A 17,548-nucleotide genomic window follows, 5' to 3' on the forward strand; every position below is an offset into this window, starting at 1 on the left:
TTAAATACAAAATTCTCAATGCCGACCTAAGTACAAAAAGACTGAATTTTGTCAGTGTCTACGTTTTGAGCCTTTCCTGTGTCACCAGTTTTAGATTCCGTTGCACAACTTCTGGTTTACTGTATCCCTTGGACCTTCACCGTGACCATGAAACACAGTATTTGCATCGGAATTAAATACAAAAGGCAGATTGCCGAATCAGTACAAGAAGACTGACTTTTCTTAGTGTCTATGTTTAAGCCTTTTCTGTGAGAGCAGTTTAATTTTAAGATGCCTCACTTCCTGGTTTACTCTATCCCTTGGCCCTTCACTTTCACGATGAAACAACCATAATTGCATCGGCATTAAATACAAAAGGCAAAATGCCGACTTAAGTACAAGAAGACTGACTTTTCTTTGTGTCTATGTTTTGAGCCTTTCCTGTGTCGCAAGTTTTACATTCCGTTGCACAACTCCTGGTTTACTCTATCCCTTGGAACTTCGCAGTGACGATGAAACACAGTAACTGCATTAGAATTACATACAAAAGGCACAATGCCGACTTAAGTACAAGAAGACTGATTTCTCTTAATGTGTATGTTTTGAGCCATTCCTTTACACTAGTTTTAGATTCCGATGCTTCGCTTCAGGTTTACTGTATCCCTTGGACCTTCACTTCAACGATGAAACACAGAAATTGCATCGGAATTAAATATAAAATCCACAATGCCGACTTAAGTACAAGAAGACTGTCTTTTCTTAGTGTCAATTTTTTGAACCTTTCCTTGTGAGACCAGTTTTAGATTCGAATGCTTCAGGTTTACTGTATCCCTTGGACATTCACTTTGACTGTGAAACACAAAAATTTCATCGGAATTCAATACAAAAGGCACAATGCTGACTTAAGTTCAAGAAGACTGAGCCTTCTTAACGTCTGTGTTTTGAGCCTTTCCTGTGAGACCAGTTTTAGATTCCGATGCTTCACAACAGGTTTACTGTATCCCTTGGACCATCACTTTGAAGATGAAACACAAAAATTGCACCGGAATTAAATACAAAAGACACATTGCCGACTTAAGTAGAAGAAGACTGAGTCTTCTTACTGACTATGTTTTGAGCCTTCCCAGTGAGACCAGTTTTTGATTCCGAAGCTTCACTTCAGGGTTACTGTATCCCTTGGACTTTCACATTGACGATGAAACACTGAACTTGAATTGGAATTAAATACAAAAGGCACCATGCCGACGTAAGTACAAGAGGCCTGACTTTTCTTAGTGTCTATGTTTTTAGCCTTTCCTAAGACCAGTTTTAGATTCCGATGCTTCGCTTCATGATTACTGTATCCCTTGGACCTTCACTTTGACGATGAAAAACCGTAATTGCATCGGAATTAAATACAGAAGTCACAATGCCGACTCAAGTACGAGAAGACTTTCCTTAGTGTCGATGTTTTGAGCCTTCCTGTGTCACCAGTTTTAGACTCGGTTGCACAACTGCACATATACTCTATCCCTTGTACCTTCATATGGACGATGAAACACAGAAATTGCAGCAGAGTTAAATTCAAAATGCACAACGCCGACTTAAGTACAATCAGACTGAGTCTTCTTACCATCTATGTTTTGAGCCTTTCCTGTGAGACCAGTTTTAGATTCCGATGCTTCACTTTAGGTTTACTGTATTCCTTGGACCTTCACATAGACGATGAAACACAGAAATCGCATCGGAATTAAATACAAAAGGCACAATGCCGACTTATGTACCAGAAGACTGGCTTTTCTTAGTGTCTATGTTTTGAGCCGTTCCTGTGTCACCAGTCTTAGATTCCGATGCACAATTGCAGTTTCTCTAAATCCCTTGGTCCTTCACTTTGACGATTCAACACATAAATTGCTACGGAATTAAATACAAAATGCCGACTTAGGTACGGGAGGACTGACTCTTCTTACTCTCTATGTTTGTGCCTTTCCTGTGAGACCAGTTTTAGTTTAAGATGCTTGTCTTCAGGTTTACTGTATCCCTTGGACCTTCACTTTAACAATGAAACACAAAACTTGCATCGGATTTAAATACAAATGTCTCAATGCCGACCTAAGTACAAGAAGACTGAATTTTGTTAGAGTCTATGTTTTGAGCCTTTCCTGTGTCACCAGTTTTAGATTCCGTTGCACAACTTGTGGTTTACTGTATCCCTCCGACCTTCACCGCGACGATGAAACACAGTAATTGCATCGGAATTAGATACAAAAGGCACAATGCCGAGTCAACCAGAAGAAGACTGAATTTTCTTAGTGTCTATGTTTTGAGCCATTCCTGTGATACCTATTTAGATTCCGATGCCTCACTTCAGGTCTACTGCTTCTCTTGGATTTTCATGTTGACGATGAAACACAGATATTGCATCGGAATTAAATTCGAAAGGCACATTGCCGACTTCAGAACAAGAATACTGGGTCTACTTACCGTCTATGTTTTGAGCCTCTCCTGTGAGACCAGTTTTTGATTCCGATGCTTCACTTCAGGTTTACTGTATCCCTTGGACCTTCACATTGACGGTGAAACATAGAAATCGCATCGGAATTAAATACAAAAGCACAAATCCGGCTTATGTGCAAGAACACTGACTTTTCTTATTGTCTATGTTTTGAGACCTTCCTGTGTCACCAGTCTTAGATTCCGGTGCACAATTGCAGTTTTTCTGTATCCCTTGGACCTTAACATTGACGATGAAACACAGAAATTGCATCGGTATCAAATACAAAAGGCACAATGCCAACTTAAGTTCAAGAAGACGGACTTTTCTTTGTGTGTATGTTTGTGCCTTTCCTGTGTCACCAGTTTAAGATTCCGATGCTTCAATTCAAGTTTACTGTATCCCTTGGGCCTTCACATTGACGATGAAAGACAGAAATTGCATCGGCATTAAATACAAAAGGCTAAATGTCGACTTAAGTACAAGAGACTGACTTTTCTTAGTGTCTATGTGATGGGCCTTTCCTGTGACACCAGTTTTACATTCCGATGCACAGCTGCAGTTTCTCTGTATTCCTTGGACTTTAACATTGTCGATGAAATACAGAAATTGCATCGGCATTAAATACAAAAGGCACAAAGCTGACTTAAGTACAAGAAGACTGAATTTTTTTTAGTCTATGATTTGAGCCTCTCCTGTGAGATCACTTTTAGAGTCCGATGCACAACTGCAGGTTTACTGTATCCCTTGGTCCTCCACTTTGACGACTGAACACATAAATTGCATCGGAATTAAATACAAAAGGCACAATGTAGACCTTAATACTAGAATACTGTGTCTTAATACTGTCTATGTTTGAGCCTTCCGAGTGAGACCAGTTTTAGATTCCGAAGCTTCACTTCAGATTTACTTTATCCCTTGGACCTTCACATTGACGATGAAACACGGAAATTGCATCGGAACAAAATACAAAAGGCACAATGCCGACTTAGGTACAAGAAGACTGAGTCTTCTTACTGTCTATGTTTTGTGCCTTACCTGTGAGACCAGTTTTTGTTTAAGATGCTTCACTTCAGGTTTACTGTATCCCTTGGACCTTCACTTTAACGATGAAACACAAAAATTGCATCGGATTTAAATACAAAATTCTCAATGCCGAGATAAGCACAAACAGACTGAATTTTCTTAGTGTCTATTTTTTTAACCTTTCCTGTGAGACCAGTTTCAGATTCCGATATTTCAGGTTTACTGTATCCCTTGGACATTCACTTTGACTATGAAACACAAAAATTTCATCGGATTTCAATACAAAAAGCACAATGTTGTCTTAAGTACAAGAAGACTGAGTCTTCATACTGTCAATGTTTTGACCCTTACCTGTGTCGCCAGTTTTAGATTCCGATGCGTCACATCCTGGTTTACTGTATCACTTGGTCCTTTGTTTTGACGATGAAACATAGAAATTGCATCGGAATTAAATACAAAAGGCACAATGCCGACTTAAGTACGAGAAGACTGAGTCTTCTTACTGCCTATGTTTTGTGCCTTTCCTGTGAGAGCAGTTTTAGTTTAAGATGATTCACTTCCTGGTTTATCCATTGGACCTTCACTTTCACGATGAAACAACCATAATTGCATCGGAATTAAATACAAAAGGCACAATGCCGACTTAAGTACAAGAAGAATGACTTTTCTTCATGTCGTTGTTTTGAGCCTTTCCTGTGTCACCAGATTTAGATTCCAATGCTTCTTCTCAGGTTTACTGTATCAATTGGACCTTCCCATTGACGATGAAAGACAAAAATTGCATCGGAATGAAATACGAAGGGCACAATGCCGACTTAAGTACTTGGAGACTGACTCTTCCTAGGGTCTATGTTTAGAGCCATTCCTGTAAGCCTAGTTTTAGATTCCGATGCTTCACGTCAGGTTTACTGCACCCCTTGGACCTTCACATTGCCGACGAAACACAGAAATTGCATCAGAATTAAATACAAAAGGCACAATGCCGACTTAAGTAAAAGAAGACCGAGTCTTCTTACTGTCTATGCTTTGAGCCTTCCCTGTGAGACCAGTTTTTGATTCCGATGCTTCTCTTCAGATTTACTTTATCCCTTGGACCTTCACATTGACGATGAAACACGGAAATTGCATCGGAATTAAATACAAAAGCACAATGCCGACTTAAGTACAAGAAGACTGACTTTTCTTAGTGTCTATGTTTTGAGCCTTTCCTGTGTCGCCAGCTTTAGATTCCGTTGCACAACTAGTGGTTTACTGTATCCCTTGGACCTTCGCAGTGACGATGAAACACAGTAACTGCATTAGAATTAAGTACAAAAGGCACAATGCCGACTTAAGTACAAGAAGACTGAGTCTTCTTACCGTCTATGTTTTGAGCCTTTTGCTGTGTGACCAGTTTTAGATTCCGATGCCTCTCTTCAGGTTTACAGTATCCCTTGGAACTTCCCGTTGACGATGAAACACAAAAATTGCATTGGAATTCAATACAAAAGCACAATGCCGACTTATGTACAAAAAGACTGACTTTTCTTAGTGTCTTTGTTTTTAGCCTTTCCTGTGTCACCAGTTTTAGTCTCCGATGGACAACGGCAGGTTTACTTGTCCCTTGGGCCGTCCCTTTGAGGATGAAACACAAAAATTGCATTTCAATTAAATACCAACGGCACAATGACGACTTAAGTACAAGAAGACTGACTTTTCTTAGTGTCTGTGATTTGAGCTATTCCTGTGTACCCAGTTTTAGATTTCGATGAACAACTGCAGGTTTACGGTGTATGTTGGACCATCACATTGACGACGAAACCCAGAAATTGCATCAGAATTAAATACAAAAGGCACAATGCCGACTTAAGTTCAAGAGGACTGAGTCTTCTTACTGTCTATGATTTGAGCTCTTCCTGTGAGACCAGTTGTAGACTCCGATGCAATATTTCAGATTAACAGTATCCCTTGGTCCTTCGCTTTGACGATAAAACACAAAAATTGCATCGGAAATAAATACAAAAGACACATTGCCGACTTAAGTACAAAAAAACTGACTTTTCTAAGGGTCTATGTTTTGGCCTTTCCTGTGATCCCTGTTTTAGATTCCGACGCTTTGCTTCATGTTTACTATATTCCTTGGACCTCCACGCTGACGATGAAATACAGAAATTGCTTCGTAATTAAATACAAAAGGCACAATGCCGACATAAGCACAAGATGACTGAGTCTTCTTACCGCCTATTTTTTTTGCCTATCCTGTGAGTCCACTTTTAGATTCCGATGCTTCACTTCCGGTTTACTGAATCCCTTAGACTTTCATTTTGACGATGAAATACAAAGATTTCATCGGAATTCAAAACAAATGTCACAATGCCGACTTAAGTACATTAAGACTGACTTTCCATAGTGTTATGTTTTGAGCCTTTCCTGTGTCTACAAGTTTAGATTCCGATGCACAACTGCTGATTTACTGTATCCCACGGAAAATGAAACAAAGAAGGTGCATCGGAATTAATTACAAATGCTCATTCCGACTTAAATACAAAATGACTGACTTTTCTTAGTGTCTATGCTTTGAGCCCTTCCTGTGTCACCAGTTTTAGATTCCGATGCACAATTGCAGTTTTTCTGTATCCCTCGGACCTTCACATTGACAATGAATTACAGAAATTGAATCGGAATTAAATACAAAAGGCACAGTGCCGACAGAAGTACAAGAAGACTGAGTCTTCTTACCACCTACGATTTTTGCCTATCCTGTGAGACCACTTTTAGATTCCGATGCTTCTCTTCAGATTTACTTTATCCCTTGGACCTTCACATTGACGATGAAACACGGAAATTGCATCGGAATTAAATACAAAAGGCACAATGCCGACTTAGGTACGAGAAGACTGAGTTATCTTACCGTCTATGCTTTGAGCCTTTCCTGTGAGGCCAGTTTTAGATTCCGATGCTTTACTTCAGATTTACTTTATCCCTTGGACCTTCAATTTGACGATGAAACACAGAAATTGCATCGGAATTTAATACAAATGCACAATGCCGACTTAAGTACAAGAAGACTGACTCTTCTTAGTGTCAATCTTTTAAGCCTTTCCTGTGAGACCAGTTTTAGCTTCCGATGCTTCACTTCATGTTTACTGTGTCCCTTGGACTTTCACTATGACGATGTAACACAGAAATTGTATCGTAATAAAATTCAAAAGCCACAATGCCGACTTAAGTACAAGAAGACTGACTTTTCTTAGTGTCTATGTTTTGAGCCTTTCCTGTGTCGCCAGTTTTAGATTCCGTTGCACAACTAGTGGTTTACTGTATCCCTTGGACCTTCGCAGTGACGATGAAACACAGTAACTGCATTAGAATTAAATACAAAAGGCACAATGCCGACTTAAGTACAAGAAGACTGAGTCTTCTTACCGTCTATGTTTTGAGCCTTTTGCTGTGTGACCAGTTTTAGATTCCGATGCCTCTCTTCAGGTTTACTGTATCCCTTGGAACTTCACGTTGACGATGAAACACAAAAATTGCATTGGAATTCAATACAAAAGCACAATGCCGACTTATGTACAAAAAGACTGACTTTTCTTAGTGTCTATGTTTTGAGCATTTCCTTCTTACTGTCTATGATTTAACCTTCCCTGTGTGACCAGTTTTGGATTCTGATGCTTCACTTCAGGTTTACTGTATTCTTTTTACTTTCACATTGACGATGCCACACAGTTATTGCATCGGAATTAAATACAAAAGGCACAATGCTGACTTAAGCACATGAAGACGGACTTTTCTTAGTGTCTATGTTTTAGCCTTTCCTGTGTCACCAGTTTTAGATTCCGATGCACGACAGCAGGATAATTGCATCCCTTGAACCTTCACTTTGACGATGAAACACAACAATTGCATCGGAATTTAATACAAAAGAACAATGCCGACTTAAGTACTAGAAAACTGAGTTCTCTTCCTGTCTACGTTTGAGCCTTTTCTGTGTCACCAGTTTTAGATTCCTATGCTACACGTCAGGTTTACTGTATCCCTCGGACCTTCACTTTGACGTTGAAACACAGAAATTGCATCGGAATTAAATACAAAAAGTACAATGCCGACTTAAGTACACGGAGACTGAGTCTACTTATCGTCTGTGTTTTGATCCTTTCATGTGAGACCAGTTTTAGATTTCGATGCTTCACTTCACGTTCACTGTATGCCTTGGACCTTCACATTGACGATGAAACACAGTAATAGAATCGGAATTAAATAAAAAATGAAGAATGCCGACTTAAAGTACAAGACACTGACTTTTCTTAGTTACTATGATTTGAGCCTATCCAGTGAGACCAGTTTTAGATTCCGATGCTTTACTTCAGGTTTGCAGTATCCCTTGGACTTTCACATTGACGATGAAACACAGATATTGCGTCGGAATTAAATACAAAAGGCACAATTCCGACTTAAGTTCTAGAAGACTTTGCCTTCTTACTGTCTATGATTTGAGCCCTCCCTCTGATACCAGTTTTAGAATCCGATGATTCACTTCCGGTTTGCTGTATCCCTTGGACATTCACATTGACGATGTAACACAAACATTGCATCGGTATTAAATACAAAAGGCACAATTCCGACTTAAGTACATGAAGAATGACTTTTCTTAGTGTCTATGTTTCGAACCTGTCCTGTGTCACCAGTTTTAGATTCCGATTCACAACCTTAGGTTTACTGTAACCCATGGCCCTTCGCATTGACGATGAAACACAGAAATTGCATCGGAATTAAATACAAAAGGCGCAATGCCGACTTAAGTACAAGAAGACTGAGTCTTCTTACTGTCTATGCTCTGAGCCTTTCCTGTGTCTCCAGTTTTAGATTCCGATGCACACCTGCAAGTTTACTGTATCCCTTGGAACTTCACATTGACGATGAAACACAGAAATTGCATCGGAATTAAATATAAAAGTCACAATGCCGACGTAAGTACAAGAAGATTGGGTGTTCTTACCGTCTATGTTTGGAGCCTCTCCTGTGAGACCTGGTTTAGATTCCGATGCTTCACTTCAGGTTTACTGTATCCCTTGGACCTTCACTTTGACGATGAAACACAATAATTACATCGGAATTAAATACAAAAGGCACAATGCCACCTTAAGTATAAGAAGACTGACTTTTCTGTGTGTCTATGTATGAGCCCCTCCTGTGTCATCAGTTTTGGATTGCGATGCACGACTTCATGTTTACTGTATCCCTTGGAGCTTCTTTATGACGAAGACACACAGTAATTGCATCGAAATTAAACATAAATGGCACAATGCAGACGTAAGTACCAGACGACAGACTTTTCTTAGTGTCAAAGATTTGAGCCATTCCTGTCAGACCTATTTTACATTTCGATGTTTCACTTCAGGTTTACGTATGCCTTGGACCTTCACTTTGACGATGAAACACAGAAATTGCAACAGAATTAAATACAAAAAGCACAATGCCGAATTATGTACAAGAAGTTTGAGTCTTCTTACCGTCTGTGATTTGAGCCTCTCTTGTGAGGCCAGTTTTAGATTCTGATGCTTCACTTCAGCTTTACTGTATCCCTTGGACCTTCACTTTGACGATGAAACACAAAAGTTGCATCTTAATTAAATACAAAAGGCGCAATGCCGACTTAAGTACAAGAAGACTAAGTCTTCTTACTGTCTATGTTTTGAGCTTTGCCTGTGAGAGATTTAGATTCTGATGCTTCACTTCAGGTTCTCTGTATCCCTTGCAAAATCACATTGACGATGAAACACTGAAATTGATATCGGAATTAAATACAAATGGCACAATGCCGCCTTAAGTACAAGAAGACTGACTTCTGTTTGTGTCGATGTATTGAGCTTTTCCTGTGTCCCTAGTTTTAGATTCCGACGCACAACTTGAGATTTACTGTATCCATTCGACCTTCACATTGACGATGAAACACAGAAATTGCATCGGACTTAAATACAAAAGGCACTATGTCTACTTAAGTACAAAGAGACTGACTTTTCTTAGTGTCTATGATTGGAGCCTGTCGTGTGTCACCAGTTTTAGATTCCGATGCACAACTGTAAGTTTACTGTATCCCTTGGAACTTACATAGACGATGAAACACAGAAATTGCATCGGAATGAATTACAAAAGGCTCAATGCCGACTTAAGTACAAGAAGACTGTGTCTTCTTAGTGTGTATGCTTTTAGCCTTCCCTGTGAGACCAGTTTTAGATTTCGATGTTTCACTTCAAGTTTAGTGTATCCCTTGGACCTTCACTTTGACGATGACACACAAAAATTGCATCGGAATTAAAAACAAAAGGCGCAATGCCGACTTAAGAAGAAGAAGACTGACTCTTCGTAGTGTGTTTGTTTGTGCTTTTCCTGTGCCACCAGTTATAGATTCCGATGCACAACTGCAGATTTACTGTATCCCTTCGACCTTGACTTTGACGATGAAACACAGAAATTGCATCGAAATTCAATACAAAGGGCACAATCCCGACTTATGTACAAGAAGACTGATTCTTCATACCGTCTATGTTTTGAGCCTTTCCTGTGAGACCAGTTCTAGATTCCGATACTTCATTTCAGGATTACTGTCTCCCTAGGACCTTCAATTTGTCTATGAAATACAAAAATTGCGTCGGTATTAAATACCAAATGCACAATGCCGACTTAAGTGCAAGTGGACAGAGTCTTCTTATTGTCTATGCTTTGAGCCTTCCCTGTGAGACCAGTTATAGATTCCGATGCTTCACTTCAGGTTGACTGTATGCCTTGGACCTTCTCTTTGTCGATAAAACACATAAATTGCAACACAATTAAATACAAAACGCACAATGCCGAATTACGTACAAGAAGACTGAGTCTTCTTACCGTCTATGATTTGAGCCTCTCCTGTGAGAACAGTTTTAGATTCCGATGCTTCACTTCCAGTTTGCTGTATCCCTTGGACCTTCTCTTTGACGACGAAACACAAAAATTGCATCGGAATTAAATACAAAGGCCACAATGCTGACTTAAGTACAAGAAGACTGACTTTTCTAAGTCCCTATGTTTTGATTCTTTCGTGTGACAGCAGTTTTAGATTCCGATGCACAACTGCTGGTTTACAGTATTCCTTGGACATTCACAATGTCGATGAAACACAGTAATTGCAACGGAATTAAGTGCAAAAGGCACAATGCCGAATTAAGTACAAGAAGAGTGACTTTTCTTAGTGTCCATGTTTCGAGCCTGTCCTGTGACACCAGTTTTAGTTTCCGATGCACAACTGTAGGTTTACTGTATTCCTTGGACCTTCACAATGACGATGAAAAGCAGAAATTGTATCGGAATTAAATAGAAAAGGCACAATGCCAACTTACGTACAAGAACACTGACTTTTCTTAGTGTCTATGTCTTGCGCCTTTCCTGTGATACCAGTTTTAGATTCCGATGCATCACTTCCGGTTTACTGTATCCCTCAGACCTTCCCTTTGACGATGAAACACAGAAATTGCATCATAATTCAATACAAAAGGCACATGCCGACTTAAGTACAAGAAGACTGATTCTTCATACTGTCTATGTTTTGAGCCTTTCCTGTGAGACCAGTTAAAGATTCCGATGCTTCATTTCAGGTTTACTGTCTCCCTAGGACCTGCGCTTTGACTATGAAACACAAAAATTGCATCGGAATTAAATACCAAAAACACAATGCCGACCTAAGTGAAAGTGGACAGAGTCTTCTTACTGTCTATGCTTTGAGCCTTCCCTGTGAGACCAGTTATAGATTCCGATGCTTCACGTCTGGTTTACTGTATCCCTTGGACTTTCACATTGTCGTAGAAATACAGATATTTCATCGGAATTAAATACAAAAGGCACAATGGCGACTTAAGGACAAGAAGACCGAGTTCTCTTACTGTCTATGTTTGAGCCTTTCCTGTGTCAGCAGTTTTAGATTCATATGCTGTACGTTTGATTTACTATATCGCTTGGACCTTTAATTTGACAATGAAACACAGAAATTGCATCGGAATTAAATACGAATGTCACAATGCCGAGCTAACTACATTAAAACTGAGTCGTCTTACTGTCTATGCTTTCAGCCATTCCTGTCTCACCAGTTATAGATCCCGATGCTTCGTTTCAGGTTTACTGTATCCCTTGGACCTACACTTTGATGATGAAACACAGAAATTGCATCGGAATTAAATACAAAATGCCCAATGCCGATTTAAGAACAAGAAGACTGAGTCTTCTTACCGTCTATGTTTTGGGCCTTCCCTTAGAGACCAGTTTTGTATTCAGATGTTTCGTTTAAGGATTGCTGTATACCTTGGACCTTCACAGTCGCGATGAAACACAGAAATTGCATCGGAATTAAATACGAAATGCAGAATGCTTAAGTACTAGAAAACAGATACTTCATTCTGTGTAAGCTTTGAGCCTCTCCTGTGTCACCAGTTTTGGATTCCGATGCTTTACTTCAAGATTACTGTATCCCTTGGACCTTCAAATTCACGATGAAACACAGAAATTGCATCGGAATTAAATACAAAAGGAACAATGCCGACTTAAGTACAGGAAGGTTGGGTCTTCTTAATGTCTATGGTTGAGCCTTTCCTGTGAGACCAGTTCTAGATTCCGATGCTTTACTACAGGTCTACTGTATCCCTTGGACCTTCACATTGACGATGAAACACAGAAATTGCAACGGAATTAAGTACACAAGGCACAATGCCGACATAAGTCCAAGAAGACTGAGTCTTATTACTAGCTAAGCTTTAGGCTTTTCCTGTCTCACCAGTTTTGATTCCGATGCTTCACTTCAGGTTTACTGTATCGCTTGGGCCTCCACACTCACGGTGAAACACAGAAATTGAATCGGAAATAAATACAAAAGGCACAATGCCGACTTAAGTACAAGAAGACTGACTTTTCTTAGAGTCTATGTATCGAGCCTTTCCTGGGTCACCAGTTTTAGATTCCGATGCACAACTGCAGGTTTACAGTATCCCTTGGAACATCACATTCACGATTAAACACAGATATTGCTTCGGAATTGATTACAAAAGGCACAATGCCTAATTAAGTACAAAAAGAAAGACTTTTCTTGGTGTCTATGATTTGAGCCTTTCCTGTGAGACCAGCTTTAGATTCCAATGATACATTTCAGGTTTACTGTATCCCTTGGACCCTCACTTTGACGATGAAACACATAAATTGCATTGGAACTAAATTGAAAAGGCACAAGCCGCCTTAAGTATAAGAAGACTGACTTTTCTATGTGTCTGTGTTTGAGCCTTTCCTGTGTCACCAGTTTTGGATTGCGATGAACGACTGCAAGTATTCTGTATCCCTTGGACCATTACTATGACGATGACACACAGTAATTGCATCGGAACTAAACACAAAAGGCACAATGCAGACTTAAGTACCAGACGACTGACATATCTTAATGTCAATGCTTTGAGCCTTTCCTGTGAGACCAGTCTTACAATCCGATGCTTCACTTCCGGTTTACTGTATGCCTTGGACCTTCACTTTGACGATGAAACACAGAAATTGCATCACAATTAAATGCAAACGGCACAATGAAGAATTATGTTCAAGAAGACTGAGTCTTCTTACCGTCTATGTTTTGAGCCTCTCCTGTGAGACCTGGTTTAGATTCCGATGCTTCACTTCCGGTTTACTGTATCCCTTGGACCTACATTTTGATGATTAAACACGGTAAATGCATCGGAATGAAATACAAATTGCACAATGCAGACTTAAGTACCACACGACTGACTTTTCTTAGTGTCTATGCTTTGAGCCTTTCCTGTGAGACCAGTTTTACATTCCGATGCTTCACTTCAGGTTTACTGTATGCCTTGGACCTTCACATTGACGATGAAACACAGAAATTGCATTGGAATGCAACACAAAAGGCACAATGCTGACTTAAGTACAAGAAGACTGAGTCTTCTTACTGACTATGCTTTGAGCCTTTCCTGTGAGACCAGTTTTAGATTCCGATGTTTCGCTTCAGGTTTACTGTATCCCTTGGTCCATCACATTGACTATGAAACACAAAAATGTCATCGGAATTAAATACAAAAGGCACAATGCCGACTTAAGCACAAGAAGCCTGACTTTTCATAGTGTGTATGATTTGGGATTTTCCTGATTCACCAGTTTTAGATTCCGATGTACAACTGCAGATTTACTGTTTCCTTAGACCTTCACATTGACGATGAAACACAGAACATGCATCGGAATTAAATACAAAAGGCACAATGTCGACTTAAGTACAAGAAAACTGACTTTTCTTAGTGTCTATGTTTTGAGCCTTTCCTGTGAGACCAGTATTAGATACTGATGCTTCACTTCAGGTTTACTCTATCCCTTGGACCTTCAGTTTGACGATGAAACACAGAAATTGCACCGGAATTAAATGGTCAAAGCACAATGCCGCCTTAAGTACAAGAAGACTGACATTTCTTAGAGTCTATGTTTAAGCCTTTCCTGTTTCACCAGTTTTAGATTCCGATGTACGACTGCCTGGCTACTGTATCCCGAGGACCTTCACATTGACGATGAAAAAAAAAAATTCCTTCGGAATTAAATATAAAAAGGATCAATGACGACTTAAGTACATGAAGACTTACTTTTCTGAGTGGCTATGTTTTGAGCCTTTCCTGTGTCACCAGTTTTGGATTCCGATGCACAACTGCTGGTTTACTGTATCCCTTGGACGTTCACAATGACGATGAAACGCAGCAATTGCATTGGAATTGAATACAAAAGGTACAATGCCGAGTTAAGTACAAGAAGACTGACTTTTCTTAGTGTCTATGTTTTGAGCCTTTTCTGTGAGACCAAATTTCGATTCCGTTGCATCACTTCCGGTTTACTGTATCCCTTGGACCAACAATCTGACGATGAAACACAGAAATTGCATCGGAATTAAATACAAAAGTCACGATGCCGACTTAAGTACAAGAAGACTGAGTCTCCTTACTGTCTATGTTTTGAGCTTTCCCAGTGAGTCCAATTTTGGATTCCGATGCCTCACGTCAGGTTTACTGTATCCCTTGGACCTTCTAATTGGCGATGAAACACAGAAATTGCATCGGAATTACATACAAGAGGCACAATGCCAACGAAAGTACAAGAAGACTGAGTCTCATTACCGTCTATGTTTTGAGCCTTTCCTGTCAGAGCTGTTTTAGATTCCGATGCTTCACTTTACGATTAGTGTAACCCTTGGACCTTCACTTTAACGATGAAACTCGAAAATTGCAACGGAATTAAATACAAACGGCTGAGAGCATACTGAAGTACAAGACGACTAATTCTTCTTACTGTCTATGGTTTGAGCCTTCTATATGAGACCAGTTTTAGATTCCGATGCATCACTTCAGGTTTACTGTATACCCAGGACCTTCACATTGACGATGAAACACAGAAATTGATATCGGAATTAAATACAAAAGGCACAATGCCGACTTAAGTACAAGAAGACTGAGTCTTCTTACTGTCTATGCTCTGAGCCTTTCCTGTGTCTCCAGTTTTAGATTCCGACGCTTCACTTCAGGTTTACTGTATCCATTGGACCTTTACTTTGACGATGAACTACAGAAATTGCATCGGAATAAAATACAAAATTCACAATGCAGACTTAAGTACAAGAAGACTGAGTCTTCATACCGTCTATGCTTTGAGATTTCCTGTGAGACCAGTTATAAATTCCGATGCTTCACTTCAGGTTTACTGCAGACCTTGGACCCTCACATTGACGATGCAACACAGTAATTGCATCGGAATTAAATACAAAAGGCACAATGCCGACTAAGTACAAGAAGACTGCCTTTTCTTAGAGGCTATTTTTCGAGCCTGTCCTGTGACAACAGTTTTCGAATCCGATGCACAACTGCAGGTTTACTGTATCCCTTGGACCTTCACATTGACGATGAAACACAGAAGTTGCATCGGAATGAAATACAAATGGCACAATGCCAACTTAAGTACAAGAAGACTGAGTCTTCATACAGTCTATGTTTTCAGCCTTACCTGAGAGACCAATATTAGATTCTGATGCTTTACTTCAGCTTTACTATATCGCTTGGACCTTCTCATTGACGATGAAACACAGAAATCGCTTCGGAATTAAATACAAAATGCACAATGCCGACCTATGGACAAGAAGACTGACGCTTCTTAGTGTCTATGTTTCGAGCCTTTCCTGTGTCCGCAGTCTTAAATTCCGATGCACAACTGCAGGTTTACTGTATCCCTTGGACCTTCACATTGACGATGAAACAAAGAAATCGCTACGGAATTAAATACAGAATGCACAATGCCGACTTATGTACAAGAAGGCTGACTCTTCTTAGTGTCTATATTTCGCGCCTTACCTGTGTCCCCAGTTTTAGATTCCGATGCACAAATTCAGGTTTACTGTATCCCTTGCAACTTCACATTCACGATTAAACACAGAATTTGCTTCGGAATCAAATACATAAGGCACATTACCGATTTACATACAAGAAGACAGAGTCCTCTTACCGTCTATCATTTGAGCCTTTCCTGTGAGACCAGTTTTAAATTCCTATGCTTCACTTCAGGTTTACTGTATCCCTTGGACATTATCTTTGACGATGAAACACAGTGATTGCATCGGACTTAATTACAAAAGTCACAATGCCGATTCAAGTACAAGAAGACTGACTTGTCATAGTGTCTATGTTTCGAGCCTTTCCTGTGTCACCAGTTGTAGATTCCGATGCACAACTGCAGGTTCCCTGTATCCCTTGGACCTTCTCATTCACGATGAAACACAGAAATTGCATCGGAATTAAATACAAAGCCACAATGCCGACTCAAGTGCAAGAAGACTGACTTTTCTTAGAGTCAATGTTTTGAGTCTTTTCAATGTCACCAGTTTCAGGTTCCGATGCACAACTGCTGGTTTACTGTATCCCTAGAACCTTCACATTGACGATGAAACACAGTAATTGCATCGGAATTAGATACAAAAGGCAGAATGCCGACGTAAGTACAAGAGGACTGACTTCTCTTAGTGTCTATGTTTTGAACCTTTCCTGAAGACCAGTTTTAGATTACGATGCTTCACTTCAGGTTTACTGTATCACGTGGACCTTCACATTGGCGATGAAACACAGCAATTACATCGGAATCTAATACAAAAGCCACAATGCCGACTTAGATACAAGAAGACTGAGTCTTCTCACTGTCTATGTTATGAGCCTTTCCTGTGAGTCCAGTTTTCGTTTCCGATGCTGCACTTCAGGTTTACGGTACCCCTTGGACCTTCACTTAGACGATGAAACACAGTGTTTGCATCGGAATTAAATATAAAAGGCTCAATGCCGACTAAAGTACAAGAAGACTGACTTTTCTTATAGTATATGTTTTGAGCCTTTAATGTGTCACCAGTTTCAGATTCCGATGCACAACTGGTGGTTTACTGTATCCCTTGCACCTTCACATTAACGATGAAACACAGTAATTGCATCGGAATTATACACAAAAGGCACAATGCCGTCTTAAGTACTAGAAGACTGAATTTTCTTAGTGTCTATGCTTTGCGCCTTTTCTGTGAGACTAGTTTTACATTCCGATGCTTCACTTCAGGTTAAATGCATCCCTTGGACCTTTACTTTGAAGATGAAACACAGAAATTGCGACATAATTAAATACAAAAGGCACATTGCCGACTTAAGTACAAGAAGACTGAGTCCTCTTACCGACTATGGCTTGAGACTTTCCTGTGAGACCAGTTTCACATTCCGAAACTTCACTTCAGGTTTATTGTATCACTTGGACCATCAGATTCACGATGAATCACAGATATTGCATCGGAATTAAATGCAAGAGGCACAATACTTACATATGTTCAAGAAGACTGACTTTTCTAAGTGTCTATGTTTTGAGCCTTTTCTCTGTCACCAGTTTTAGAACCGATGCTTCACTTCACGTTTACTGTATCCCTTGGACCTTCACATTGACGACGAAACACAGTAATTGCATCGGAATTAAATACAACCGTCACAATGCCGACTTAAGTACAAGTAGACTGACCTTTCC

This window comes from Schistocerca americana, chromosome 1 (assembly GCF_021461395.2).
Source record: "Schistocerca americana isolate TAMUIC-IGC-003095 chromosome 1, iqSchAmer2.1, whole genome shotgun sequence".
NCBI classification, from domain to species: Eukaryota; Metazoa; Arthropoda; class Insecta; order Orthoptera; family Acrididae; genus Schistocerca; species Schistocerca americana.